Source organism: Balaenoptera borealis (assembly GCF_965194805.1).
Source record: "Balaenoptera borealis genome assembly, chromosome: 4".
Lineage (NCBI taxonomy): Eukaryota > Metazoa > Chordata > Mammalia > Artiodactyla > Balaenopteridae > Balaenoptera > Balaenoptera borealis.
This window is the reverse complement of record NC_138861.1, coordinates 102,069,912-102,085,960: the sequence shown is the minus strand read 5'-3', so window position 1 is coordinate 102,085,960 and position 16,049 is coordinate 102,069,912. Positions and strand designations below refer to the sequence as shown.

Sequence of the window (16,049 nt, the reverse complement as noted above, 5' to 3'; positions counted from 1 at the left end):
GTAGTAACTGCTATAACTTAGATTCAAACAGCATAAATAATTGTGCACATGGATTTATGACATGACAAGCACTGTGCTAAGCAACCTACATGGGCTGTCTCATTAAACACAGAGATAGTAAGTGGCTGAACAGTGATTCAAACCAAAACTGTCTGATGCCGGAATTCCAAGCTTGTAACTACCATGCCATAGTGCCTGTTAATTTTAATGCCCATGTTCTTTCCTCTACACCAACCAGAGGTTAAAAAACACACACACGTACACACACACAGAATAAAATTCACACTTTTCATTTTCTTCTCTTCCTCTCATCCAATTCCCCAAACAGTAAGACAATATATCACACCAATGCCTTTGGAGGTTCAAAAGATGCTAATGATAATTTAGCTGAACTAAAAGGTCCATTTCAATTGCCAAAGGAAACGTTTTCTAGAAGAATAAAAGAGCATTACAGGGAGCAGAACTGCATTCACCTTGATGGATACTTGCGTAATAAATTCCCCAATCAGGATCAAATCATCAAGACCAATGATATTCATCAGCAACCCAAGAGACAGCATGGAGTTAAAGGCACTTTAAAAGAAACTCCACATGTGTTCTAGATTTGGGTCTGCTGCAGATGGCATTCAATGTACTGCCCAGGTTCAAAGATTTTTAAATTTTTCTGGTACTTAGTGCAGGCTGTTCAGTTCATTTTTTTAGGCATCCTTTGGAAATATAACAAAATTGTATAACCATGAAAAAGAGACTGAGTGCAGTAACATTCTGCCATTTCTAATGTTTCCATATTTTTATTACGGTAGTGAAAGCTCTACCTTTACAAGGCAAACTGCAACATGATCTTGGCAACCTCTCCTACAAATACAAGCGTAGTCCCAGACAACTGACATTCCTTGGGCACCAGAGATTTCAATTTTTGCACTCTGGATTTTGGAAACTCTGTTCTAGTTTGTCATAATTGAGGCTTTGACAGCCAAACAAATCTGCTGCAAAGAATGTTGTACATTTTATAGAAACGTTCTATCTAAACACACATATTTTCTGTTAGAGCCTACATGTCTGACTGTGTGAGACAGAAAGAGCATTTCACTAGTCTTGAAAGAAAGATCCTCCAGTGAGACTCTTTTTGGCCCAAGAAAAGTCACTTGTGATAATGTAGCAAAGCAAGAACTTATAAGGTATTCCAGGTGTGTTCTGATAACATTTTTTAAAATAACCTAAATTCACTGATATACTGGTTAATTGTGAGTGAAGGATTATCTTAGAAAAAAAGGAAAAATAATTATACGGGATTTGTTAGGCCACTAATACAAATTATTCTGCTGATTAATTGGGTTTTAAAAGAATGTCATATAAATTTGGACATAAATTCAAAGTCCTTGACAGGACTACAGCCAAGAAATGAGATAGTAAGAAGACTTAGATGTTCAAGATTTTCCAGGATGTGAAGTGATTGCTTGAATTTTTTCATCAGCTGCATTTGCTTCTATTTCTCTACATTGCCAATCAAACAAAGGTGGCAGGAAACGCAATCCATTAGACTTAATCACATTGAGTTCAAATCACATTTAACTATCCAATTGAAGAAAACTACCAGCAAAACTAATTAGGGACCTGAAAAATAGCAATGATAAAATTGAAGTACGACAATAGGATAGGAAACGCCTAAGAAATTGAGAATCAACAAATATCTATAAATGTCAGTAAAAAGAGGCAATCTATGTCACTAAATAATTTTGAGGAGGATTAATTAACGTTCCACCAAATGTTTTTTATATTGTATCTCAAAACTCTAGAATCCTCTTCCCTAAACTAGCCAAAACTTCAAATGATGAAACACCAATCTGATAAGAGTATTGATAAATCACAAATAAAATTTCTTCTTGTTTCAAAGATAACACAACCAAATTTTAGTAAACTTTATAACAAATTTGAGAATTGAATATACTTTAAAAATATTGTGTATCCCATTTTACACAGGTGGGAAAATGCCTGTCTCATTAAAATATTGTTTATCCCATTATACATAAATGGGAAAATGCCTATCTCATTCCTTAGTTTATGGGTTCTTTGATAATTAAGTAGAGTATCTTACTCGAATTTGGGGATTTTGCCAGTTGCTGAGTATGCCTATTACAAGCATTTATTCTGGACCTGGGGAAATAATCACAAAATGAGTTTCAGGACCCACTGGACCCATTGTGAGATGGACCTGAGTGAAAACTCCGTTCGTCTTAAGCCCCTACTCTGACTGGTGGATCACAGAGACATTTTGCACCTCTTGGAACTGGTGTCAGTTCAGAGCCAGTGTCCAGTAATCCCTGAAAGACCTGATTATTTCCTTTTCCCCACAGCACAGTCACCCTGGTAAAAGGCCCTAGGTCACTCTGGGAAAGGATGGGAGAAAGATTAACAGAACAGAATCCTTCCTCAAGGGGACTCGTAGGCCTCCCCTTCATTCAAGAGGTTGTGTAAACTGGCTCAAGTCCATGACTCTGTTATGATTCATGTTACACTTTTGTTCACTTGTCCTAGAACTCTTCCACTTATACAGATCAAGTAAGAATTTAGTAGGCTTCCCACTTTTTAACTTCTACAAACACCATGATCAATTAGCCAATGCCATATAGATTTCTGTTAGGCTGACCACTCTGAACTCTGCTTTGACTCTGATTTTCATTATGCTAACCACACCAGCCTGGCCTTAGGCAACTGAGTGCTCCCATTTGCCTCTGCCACTTTGGGATGCAATTACCGCCACTGCATTTTGGTTTGCCCATTCAGCAGCAGCCGTTCCCATTGCTTTCTGGCTTACAGAGAAAAGTGATCAGAGAGCTCTTCAAGGGTGTTGGTGCTCCCCTCACAAATTTATTTCTCACAGTCTTGGTGAAAAGTGTGTCCTCTGGACCCTCCTAGGATGGGTGAGCAGAGCTTAGCAACAAATCCACTGTAACATTTCTATCTTCCTAAACCTTTGAATCCCTTCCCCTAGAGTATATCAGACCAGGTCTAGCTTTTTAAGTTAATTTTCTGTGGCCACTTTTTGGTCCATGTTTTAGTCAACCAACCAAACTGTTAATTCCCTGAGCTGCAACATTAAATCTAGAATCTCTGCCTAGTGGGCCTCTTTGGATTTTGAAGGTAATGTGTTCCTGATTTGGGTGTGTTACTCTGGCCCATTTACTGAATGACTTGCTAGTTTTGAGTAGGGCCAAGAACAAGAGAAGGTCCTGCAACAGGTCTGGGTTTCCATACAAACTGCTCTGCCACTTGGACCATAAGATCAAAATATTTTTCCCTAAATTTATATATTAGGGAAAGAGACTTTTAAGCTGTGTATGGGTCTCCACAGGGATTCTGTCCTGGTTTTTAAAAATCAAACAAAATCTTGGAAGAATTATTGAATGCTATAATCTTTCCATTTTCCAGCACATCCATGAACTGTTGTATGTATCCAGGGTCACTTTGGATTCTAGGATAGTAAACACAGAAGCAGAATGAACTTCCACCTGATACATCACAAATCAAATCTGATATTACTTTTGAACAAAAAAGGGTTGGAGAATTCTAATGGGACAAATTTATAGAATTCTTATCCAACCCATGCTCTAGAATAGCATAATGAATAAACTGTGAAAGAACTAGATTGATGGGAGGCACAGCTTGCTCAGTGGGAAGTGAAGCACACTGGGAGCAGTGAGGCCTGGATTTAATCCAGGTCTGAACTGCAAATAAATTATATGACCTTGGCAATAAGACTTCCTATTTCAAAGCCTTGATTTTCACTTCTGAGAGCTGATGAGGTTGCAGCATGTAAAACCAGTAGATGTGAAAAGAGTATATCCACGTTCGAAGCTACCCTGATACCCACACTGTTTTTGCTTCGGAGTTGTTGTCGTCAAGGTCTAGGTTTACTATGAGAACATCAGAGACCTCTGGAATCCTCAATTGATCTCATAAATTCTCCCAGAGTTGTTTTAGTAGATTTGGTAATCTATCTGGGTCCTCGGTGGTTGTCGTTGTTGTTTCATTCTGGTCTTTAAAATGGAATAACAACTTGTAATTTGTAAAATATTTTTTTTTTTTGATTTTTGAACTCTGTGATTTATTGTATTTCCTTTAAGCATCTTAAGATTCTAGGAATAAGAATACTATAATCAGATATAAATTGGTCAAGACAATTCATTTTGCTTAGTACCTAATTTGTAATTATTTACTAATAGTTTGTGAGACTGTGGATTCAGAGAATATCTGAGTTAAATAATAAAGTTTCCCTAGAGTACCAGAGCTAAATTTCATTGAATGCTACTATACACCAGATACTATATTAACATTATCTTCTTTACTCACAAAAACAATCCTTAAAGTCATAATAATTATTAAGTACTATTTTGCATAATAAGCATGCATGTATTTATTATAAGCCAGGCAGTTTTCAAAGTATATTAAAAATATGAATAAATTTAATCCTCGAGATAGCCATATGAGGTTGTAGCATTATTGCCCCCATCTTGGAGATAAGTAAAGAGACAGAGACTTTAAATAAACACTTAGTAAGTCACACACTTGGTAAGCAGTAGAAATTCAAACCAGAGACCAGTTCTCAAGTCTGTGACTTTAACCATTGTATTAATCTGTTAATATAATTTCCTAATTAGGCATACAATGTTATCATCCTCATTTGAGTAATGAAAAACTTGGCCATCAAATTCACTTAGTACCTTGCCAAAGTCATATAGATTCTAAAAAGTAGAGGCCAAATTCATACCCAGAATAGTCTGGCACCAAAGCCTATGATTTTTACCACCATACAACAGTACCCTCTATTTCAAAGGCAAAAAACAAACAACAACTTAAAAAAAAAAAAAAACTGAAGTTCTGAGAGGTTGATGAAGCTATTAAGACAACTGGAAAAAGTGATGTTAATGATGATGTTAACACTTAATAAAAAGAGAATATCTAATATCTGAGATATTAGTGCACTTTGTTTTTGTTACAAAAACCTTGAAATGCTGATGTGCCAACAGGAAAGCTAGTTAGAATCAAAACAGAGCCCAAGAGCTCACAGGTTGGAATCAGCAGACCTATGCTGGCTATGATCCAATGTGGGACAGATTACAGTCTGAGACCTTACATCTGCCCTTTTACCTTGTGCTAGTCTTGATTCCAGAACAAAGTCCCAAGCCCGTCCACTACCATTGCATGTTGCCTGGGATGATCTGCTCAGTTGGGACTCACGTGTGCCAACATGCCTTCTTCAAAAACTGGGACTGCCTCCTCCTGCCATGAGTACTAAAGATCACAACTACTGAACCATTTTGCCACCGCGTACTACAATAGAAGCAGAAGACTCTACGATGAGATGATTAATTCAGATAATTTGGTCACACACTTTGCATTAAAATATGTCTTTGCCTTTGCTGTCAATGTCCACATTACTTCAAATGCCCTTTCTTATCTCCATCTGTTGCAATATCATTCAGTCTCTGAGAATATGCCAAATCTTACTCACTTCATGAAGCCTTTCCTGATTCTCACAGCCATATAAAATAATCTTGTTTGAATTCTAGTAAGCGGTGTTCATATCATGAACTTTATCACCCTAATCTGCTGTTTTTTCTTGATTTCTCCATCAAGATGGCAATCTACTAGAGGAAAGACTACATTATAATCCCCAGCTGGGACTTGTGCATAGTAGACTCTAAAATATTGCCCATACTGAACTGAACTCTAATTTGACTCAGTTGCCAATCTAGTTCCAACTGCCCAGAATAGCATTTTACCCAATCAAACTTCTTTCTTGCTATCCTATTAAACACACCCTCCTTCTCTAGCTAAGTCCAACTCCTCTATAGCCCTGTCCATCTCATTAAGGAATTGATGTTGTTGCATATGTTGGTATAAGTAAGAAGAAACACATACTAGATCTGTAGAATTATTAGAGATATTGAATCCCTGCATTGAATTACTGTAGGAATAATCCTCAACCACAACTTTAGATTTTCCATCAGATATTATTTTTTAAAACAGTATCTTAATTAAATAGTTTGTAAACGTTTTTGTACTAATATCTTCAATTTAACAGCCATTGAAGAACCCAGGGATGCAACCCTGTGCCCAGCAACATAGTAAATACAAGAGCATAGGACATGGCAATATGATATGTGACATATTCTCCACTGCCCAGCTGTGGCCCCCTTCACTCTCTCTTTGTGTGGTACTCCCTCCAGTACTATATATAAAGTTACTTAACACAAGTCACTGATTATAACTGATTGTAAGTCAATCTTCATTCAATTATCCATTGCATTAAATGTAAACAACTTGATTCTCTCACTGAATAGCAAACTGGGGAATCATTCTTGAGAAGGCATAGTCTCTCTTGAGAAGGCATAGCCTCACGTGAGGTGGCAAAGGTTAAATTTGCAACTTTATTTTCTCCCAACTTCATCTCCCCATTTCAATTTGTTTAGAATCAAAAGAGCTAGGAAGTTTTAAGGAAAAACAAAACAAAAAAGTGATTTAAAGATGCTCCAGAACTGTAAAGCATACTCTAAAACAAAAATTAATTTTTTAAAATATACATTTAATATTAACTCTTTCAATCTAATTCTCTTTAAGTTGCTATTTATTTTATATCTTAACCATATCTTACTTTAACCATCACACCATATTTATTAACCTTACTGAAAAACACAGTACATACATACCCACATACTTTTCTTTGAAGAATGATAATACACGTAAGTGTTTCTAGAATTCTCCAGGAAGACTGTTTCCTATAATTTTTCTTTCCCATAATAATAAAATTCTCATAACTATTTTTTAAAATTTTCATTCTGTTTCTCCTACCCTGATCCAAATGTGAGAACAATATTTAAGCCCAATTTGTGTGGGGGAGGGGTAAGGTGGGCACTTTCCACGGACCTTTACTCTTTGCCTACCTTAGATTGTAATCCTCATTTTATTCTATTTCCCCCAAAAGATCTAGTCTTGGCTTCCCCGGTGGCACAGTGGATAAGAATCCGCCTGCCAATGCAGGGGACATGGGTTCGAGCCCTGGTCCAGGAAGATCCCACATGCTGTGGAGCAACTAAGCCCGTGCGTCACAACTACTGAGCCTGCGCTCTAGAGCCCACAAGCCACAACTACTGAGCCCACAAGCCACAACTACTGAGCCCACGTGCCACAACTACTGAAGCCCACGTGCCTAGAGCCTGTGCTCCTCAACAAGAGAAGCCACCGCAATGAGAAGAAGCCCACGCACTGCAACGAAGAGTAGCCCCTGCTCGCCGCAACTAGAGAAAGCCTGTGCGCAGCAACGAAGACCCAACGCAGCCAAAAAAAAAAAAAAAATATATATATATATATATATATATATATATATAGTCTTACAAATTACTAGTAAGAAGGGGACTGAAAAACTCATGAAAAGAAGAAAATTAAATTCACATTACATATTACAGAAAAGAACAATTAGTCAAATTCCCCTTAAAGATCTCAGTTCTAGTGGTCAGTATCCCCCATTTTCCTGTTAGCTCTTCATCTCACTGTCTTCCCCTATGGAAAGTATAGACTAAAAATCTCTAATTTTTCTCAACAGTTCAGCTCTGGCCCTCAGAGTGTGTACCCCACTCAGTCATACCAAGATTCACAGAAGAAAGACATCTTCTGTTCCTCAGGCCTTTCCCTTGGATGGTATCCTACTAGACCAAGAACTATTTTCAAACAACAGATGCATACATTGATCTTCTTATCCCCAATCCCTGAAAAATCCTGGAAATGGAAGAAAACCATACGAAAATATATTCTAACTGATTAATTCTTCAAGCCATTCCTACTATAAGTCCATCAGGCTGTAAGGCCACATTTTTTGTATGTAACACATGTCATAATTTATTACCTAAAATGAGAATTTAAATATGCAAAGAAGTGGCAAGAACTTGTACTGAATATGCTACCTTTTGGAGAGTAGAAATTCTGAGACTATATGAGGCTCTTTAGAAACTCTTTAGTAATTTCTCGGCTTTTGCAAATTATGAGGGAGAAGCAGTTCACAGGCATGGTTATACCCTATCTGAAGTGGAAAGAGCCACCAGACACACCTTCCTCCCAGAACCTCCCAGGTTCTGAAGCACAAATGTGCGAAGCAAATAGTTCACACCAATTTCTAACATGAAGGTCAGCAATTAGAGACAAACTCAATAGAAAATAAAAACTGGCTGAATAATTTATTTGCCAACATTTTGGTTTACGCATAGACCATTTCAAGAAAAAATCATGGCAATCATGAATTGATTGCAGTAGCAAAGTAAGGGCATATAGAGAGGAAAAATTCTGTTACATTTATCACTTTTATTTTCCATATACATCAGAGAAGACAGGCCCTGTACATCACAGAAAGTCAAATATTTATTCATTTGATTATGATGTGATTTTAAAACCCCTTGTGTTTGCTCAGTGACATATACTTCCTTCCTCCTGATTAAACACTTTATGAAATGCTACTTTAGTTGTAATGAATATACTCTAGCTTTTGTCCAGTATCGACTCAATAATGGCTTAACATTCTCAATCAATTTAAATGGGCGATAAAGAAACACAGGAAGTTGAAGCCCCCTCTCACCCCCAGCCTTATGCCTTATATTTAAGGCTGAAACACTTTGCTTCTAGGTAACTGGATACCATAACTCACATTTATTTCTGATTGGCCATCAGGTGTACTGAAGAAATAATTGTCAAACTGTATTGGAATGGCTTGGAGGAAAAGCATCAGAAAATAAAGATCATGGAAAGAATATTAGTACCTGAGCCATGTACACAGGGCTAATCTTTTTTACTATCATTCTTACAGCCATGTACGTGATAAGGAGATAGTATCTAGAATTCTCATGAATGGAGCTAGGATTTCACTGAAACTTACATTTAGTAAAAATATGCTAAGTGCCTACAAATATTCAACATATAATACTATTTGGTGAAGATTCAAGGAAGAGAGAAAAATCAGAAAGAAATACAACAAAATATGACAACTGCAATATAATATAAGTGTGTTCAAAGTAAGCATCTCTCTCGGGCGATAAAGGGATCATGGAAAGAATGAGATGTCTTATAACTAGTTAGTTCTCCGATATTCAGGATGTTTCCAAGTATATGCTATAGGACTGTTTCCTTATCAATAGCGTAAAAAGGAGTTCCTATACTGTGTTGGCCTTAACAAATCCCTGCTAGGCTAAGGATTTATGATTATTCATTGGCTATTTATGTCTTGTTTCTTTGATCCTTTTCACAGCCCTTTTTGTAAATCCCTATGTTTCTCTGTAGGTAAGATAAAGAATACCCTTTCTTATTTGTACCCATGTGACATTTTTCTCCAACTGCACTTTGTGAATTTTTTATACCACTCGGAACTACAGAGCTGAATCAATTGCGGGGAATGTGCTGAATGTCCATCCATAAAGGGAAACAAGATTAATGACCTCTAATGTGAATGGGCAAAAGCAATTTACAAGAGTGGGTGAGGGTCATATTTTATTGCAGGCAGGTGCCTTATTCCAACTTTGCAAACAGTTACCAAAAATGCACACAACCACAAATCTTTAGCCTTTCCATCCCCATGCAAAACCACTGTGAGTTCTGGACAAATGATGCCAACCATGTTTTAACCCTGAACTCAATCTTCATATGTTAATAAAGACTGAAATAGGTTGCTAGAGTACTCCTTGTAGCAGAAACCAACAGAAAAAGCATTTTCCTCTCTACCCCACTCCACAGTGTACGTACTTCATCCAGCAAGAAAAGGAGCATCGAATTGTGTTTCTCACTACTTGGAAAACCCTTAGTGCATGGGCTAACTAATCTTGCATTTTTAAAATTTTCTTTCACCTTGGACTTTGTCCTTGTTCCACTGAACTGTGACTTTTAATTAGTGTATCATATGGTGTTTTGTTTTTATCTTTTGGTAGTCATAGTAGGGGATATTAAAAGGTATGTGATATGGGAAAACACTGGTAAAATCTTTCTAGTATAAATTGTAAGATAACAAAAATAAAAACACTTATGATTTGGGTCCCTATTTCTCACCTTGATGGTAATGCCTCTAGTATAGTTTGGGCAAAGCCAATTCTAGTACTCAATAAATGACCTGGGTGAGTTAGTCTACTTGTGAAACTTTGAGGTCAGGGCAGAAGAGTTAAACATTTGAAACCAAAGCCAAGATATATTCGCTACCTTTTGCTGTATAACAAATTATATAAAACTTAGTAGCTTAAAATAACGTGAATTTGTCATCTCCCAGTTTCCATGGGACAGGAGTCCAGGCACAGAATAACAAAGTTTATTACAGTTCCTTGCCCTGTGCCCCATTCCATCTGCAGAGCCAGCAATGAAGAATCTCCCTTCTGTTGAATCCCTCTCTCATTTGAATCTCTGTTGCCAGGAAAGAGCCTTGACCTCTTAAAGGTTAGCTTGATTAGGTCAGACCCACTGAACCTAATCTCCTTTCTTAAAGTTAACTGTGCCAAGTAACAAAACCTAATTATGGGAGTGATATTGTGATATCACCTCATCATTACAGGTCCTTCTCACAATCAAGGGGAGGATATTATATAAGGGCATGGGTCTTGGGGGGTCATCTTAGAATTCTGTCTGCTACATAAGGCACTGAAGGGAACATCATAAAACCAAGGCATGGGCCAAGGCAAGTAAACTGTTATCTCCAGGAGGGCTGTCCAGAAAAGGCAGGGAGACAGCATCTCTGGAAATATGAATGTTCACATGAGTGAGGATAGAATCTTAGTTAAGGTTAAGGGTTAAAACAGGATATTTTGACCAAGAAATGACATAATTGAAAGTATCCTATTCACAATAGTTAGAGAAATGTGAATATTTGGAACTTAACACTCCCTACCTGAAAAGATTCTAGCATGTATCCTTCTGTGCAGCTGGGTACAAGCTAAAGCCTAAGGATCCTGGGTAAGGCCAACTTATGAGATGTGATGAACGCTGAATGAATCAAAGGATTCAACACAATTAGCAATATCCAAAGGAACTTCCGGATATTTTTTCAAAAACAAAACAAAACAGCAACAAAAAGAGCCAAATGGAGCTTCCTCAGTATCCTCACTGCGGATTGCAGATTAAGAGGGCTCTGGTGATAGACTATCTAGGTTTGAATCCCAGCTCTCTAACTTACTAGTGATTTGACCTTGGGGAAAGTTATTCAACTTCATTTGCCTCATATAACTTGGCTGTAAAAACATATAAAGTTGATGTGCAATATATATGTATATTACATAATTTTATATTGTATATAAAAGTATATAAAATTATATATAATATAATATATATATATATAATTTTTAAATGCCTGGCTTAGTTAATATGCAATAAAAATCAGTCATTATTACTACCATTAGTTGCTCATATTCCTCAATACTATCCAGAACTAAACTTTGTATGTCTCCGCCCTACGACTGACACCTCAAAGCTCCCAATGTGCATGCCTCTAACACAGCACACTGTAGTTATTTGCTCCCACATCTATCTAACCTTAAGAAGAGAGAGCCATGCTCCTCATTGATGTATACCTCTAGGCCCACAGGAGACACTTTATAAATACAAGTTGCTTGAATATCACATATGCCTTAGCAGTAAATCATTTTTGCAGTATGAGTTTTCAGTTATGGCAGACACTGCCAGCTGCCCGGTTTACATTACGCTTCTTACTAACAGAACCTGGATTTGGTTTGGGGGAACAATATGCCGGCCTCATTGATCCATCATCCCTTGTGGTATAATTCTGTCCAAAAGATGTGGGCGTAAATAACTGGAATTTTCCTGTCTGGCATGGGGTTGTGAGGTAGGAGGTGGAATGGTCATTTTTTGACTTTGAGGCATAAACTAGAAGAGAAAAAGACACAGATTAAGCATGGCGGTGTGGAAGACATAAGGAGTCTGGGGCATTGAGGGCTTGAGAATCTGCTGCATTAATACTGGACAGGGTACTCCTGTACTTCCCGAATTGTGAGAAAAATAAATGCGTATTTTGGTAAGCTACAATAGTGAGATTTCTGTTAAATGCAGCCAGGCACAAGTTTTTAACTGATACATCAGTTTATTCAACACTGAAGGGCAAAGATCACCAAAGAGCTTGCAGAATATAGTTAATCCATATTAATGCCATCCTTCTGCCACTCGATGACATGTATTTGGATATAGAACCACTGTACAAGTAACTTGAGTCAGGGTGAGAGGAAGTAAACAAGGAGAATAATACCTAAGGATATGCTTAACCTCAAGCAATGTAGAGCAATCACCCACTGCTGGGCAACAGAGAGAGGTTTTAATTTAGCGTCTCATTTTGTATCTGATGTGCCATATAATTCAATCAGCCTGCGAGCGAAAAGGGAACCACAAACAGAAAAGTGTAAGTGTGGCTACAGACCTCAAAGAATAAGAGAGGAAGATCTATTCTACAAAGTCAAGATGCATTAGCTTTTTTAGGCAAATACGCGCAAATCCACACATTTGTGTATTGTAATGTATATGTTTGTATGTATACATTAACCTATTTATCAATGAAATTCAGAGTATCATTGCTGTTAAAAACACAGAGTTGGAGCAGATTGCCTGGGTTGAAATTCCACCTCTGCAGCATATTACCTATGGGCCTCATCTTTGGGTCTCAGTTTTCTCATCTGCAAAATGGTTATAATAGAATATACCCACAGGATTATTAGAAGGATGCTATGAGTTACTTAATATGAAGCACAGAGGAAAGGGTGTGGCACAGTCATACATGTGTTAGCCAATAGTATTTTTACAATGTCATAAAAGTAAACATGCTCATAATTGTCCATGTGCAAAACAGTGGGTTTACCACATCTATTTCCACACATCTATTCCATATAGATAAATGGAAAACCCATTGTTCTGGAAAACCCATTGCTCTGGTGTATGCAATTCTACTTTACATGTTGCAGATCCTTATGAATTTTTAAAAGTGCCAGCAGCATCAACTAGAACTACCACTTATTGAATATTTACAATGTGCAGGGGCTGTGTTGAACACTTCACTTGCATTATCTCACTTAATCCTCGCAAAGAATGTAGTATTATTACAAGCCCTCTAAAGGATTAGTAACTTGCCCATGGTAACAAAACAAGTAGGCAGAAGAACTGGAATTAGTATCCAAATCCAATTCTCTGTCTCCAGAGCCTGAATTTTTGTTTTTGGTGCTGTTATTTTTTATCTTTTGCACTATTTATTAACTTAGATGACAGGCCACTTCTGAAAAAAAATTAAAAGTCCCTGTTTTGGAGACTCATAAGTTTCTATTAATACAGGAAAATACTCTTGAGCTAATTTCTACAAACAAATCTCTTATTTGCCATTAATCTCTTCTACTTGATTCTAGAATGATAATGTTGGGAAAAATTTTAGAATAAAGAATAGCTAGTTTTAAAATGTAAAACCTGAAATATTTGCTCAACCAAATGCTGAGTAAACCATTACTTTCTACCCATTCACATACGAAACAGTCGAATAGTTAGAGGGCACAGAATGAAATATAATAAGCTTCTCCAGTACACACATGTGCCCCCTCCACCCCCAAAACCAAGCAGCCCTCAGCGCATTATACAGTGAAGTCGCCTTGTTTGTTATCTGCTGAGCATGCACTTTAGTCCTTGCCAATTTAATTGCCTTAATTGCGTGCCTTAATTGCCTTAATCCAATAGCACTTAGTCAAGAGGAGGCAACCTGAAATCCATTCCACACTCCACTTGCGATGGTAGGTGTCCTAGGACAGAGCCCTGTCAGCCTGGAGAAAGGGTGTATTTTTTTCTAATCAGCATTAAGGGATGATCTCCTCTAACAAGCACCTTGCATCCAGGATTGTGTCATCTTGTTCACCACCACCCAAGTAACTGGGGAAAGAGCTGGTGCATAGTAGGTGCCAAATAAATGCTTGATTAAAAAAAAAAAAACCTGAATGACAAGTATGCAAAGGAAGGAAGGGAAAATTACTCCTCACCCTTCTCTCCTCTCCTGCACCCTGCACAGTTCAGGGCTGATGCTACTTCCTAGGATGTTCTCACCCAGAATATCTGTGCAATGTTATGAAATGGAAGGCCTGGGGCCTAATGCACAATTCTATCCAGAATGCACACTGTAGACGTGTGTAGCATAACAAATAACAAGATTAGACCCCATGTGAGCTCTATTTTGCATAATAAAATCCCACATGTTAAGATGCAGATTTATTTTAAGCCCTGGAAGTGCTGACCATATGCCTCAGTGGCTGAGGAGATGGCTACTTAATAGATAATCTGAAATGCACACCAAAGAACTAATCACGGCCATCTGATCATCACGCCCCATCAAAAACCAGAAATGAGGAGCCAGGGAACAGAGCCAGAAACTGCCAACACATCTCACAGGCAGGGAGAGGCCAGGAGCCTAAAGGGATGGGATAATAAAATGAACATCTCCCCGTCCTAAATAACAACAACAAAATAACAAAAATAACAGTAACATAATAACACAGCTCTATTACAGTGAGCTTATGACAAAACATGCAATCAACTAAACATGTTACTTATTTAATCTTATTTAATCTCCTCTCTCTGGGGAAATTGATGAGGACCTTGATATTTCAGAGGGCAGGATATTTTCCAAAAACATTCTAAAATGTGGGGTCTCTACTCATAGTTCTGTTGACAGTACAAGCTTTTGACCACCATCCTACAGAACGTGGAACATCATAGATGCTAAATACGTGTTCACTGAACAACCATATAACACAGTGATATCAATTGTTTGTTATTAACTGAATTTAACAGCTCATAGCGTATAACTTATAGTCCCACAATGTGTTCTTTAATATGTTGATCATTATGAATGGAATAGCTCTAAAATTCCCTGGACATTTCTCTGCCATCTCAATAATTGTTAGAGGACAGTTTGCCCTTTTTAAATGAATGAGTCATGAGCCAAACTGCATGTCTTTGAACTCCTTAGCTTCTGTATGCATTTGCTAGGGTTACTATGACCAATGGTGCGGCTTAAAGAACAGAAGTTTATAGTTCTCACAATTTTGGAAGCTACAAGTCCAAGATCAAGGCATCAGCAGGGTTGATTCCTTCTGAGGGCTGTGAGTGAGAATCTGTTCCATGTTTCTCCCCTACTTTCTGGTGGTTAGCTGGCAATTTTTGGTGTTATTTGCCTTGGACATACATCACTCCTACATTTGCATGGAATTTACCTTCACATGCATTCTCCCTGTGTGTGTCTCTGTCCGAAGTTCCCCTTATAAGGACACCAGTCATAGTAGATTAGGGGCCCACCCTACTCCAGTATGACCTCATCTAAGCTAATTACATCTGCGATGACCCTCTTTCCAAATAAGGTCACATTCTGAGGTACTGGGAGTTAGGAATCCAACATACGATTGTGGCAGGGGGAGGGGGGGACACGATTCAATCCATAATGGTCTCTTATCTCTGTGCCTTTGCACACACTGTTTTCCACACTTAGAATACTCCCCCAACCATTGTATCTCTGTCTCCCATGCCCTTTACAATTGGCTAATTAATCGCTCAGGTCACTGCTACTATGTCCCTTCCTTCAGGAAGCCTTCCCTGATCTAGGTCAATGAATGTCAGCTAATATTATGATAATAATATGAATAATATCAGATAAATATAAACCATATTGAGCAGTCACATAGCAATGACAGAAAGCAATACTGAGGCTTCCTAATCCTGCTCTGTGATCATTTGCTTTTTAGTTCTCTCACAATGTTTTCATCTGTTTTTTAGCGGAAGAAAATTAGGGCTGCTCCTGAGCATTAGGGTGTTACACCTCTGTTGGTTTATTATTTTCTGATGCATACTTTGCTGTGATAACAGATCTACAGGTCTGATGTCAGATTAACTCTCTTTCCACATTCCACACTTTGTGACTGATCTCAAGCAAGGCAAAAAAAAAATCGAATCCTCATTTCATCATCTCTGAAATCAAGATACAATTCTCAGGTTGCAGAGTT

At 37.8% G+C, this 16,049-nt stretch overlaps 1 protein-coding gene across 2 annotated transcripts in view; it reads right to left on the bottom strand.

Annotated features, from left to right (window-relative positions):
- The window catches only part of KCNIP4 (potassium voltage-gated channel interacting protein 4), a 1,207,795-nt gene that overhangs the window by 903,147 nt on the left and 288,599 nt on the right, over positions 1 to 16,049 (bottom strand). The gene's annotated exons all lie outside the window — the stretch shown is intronic.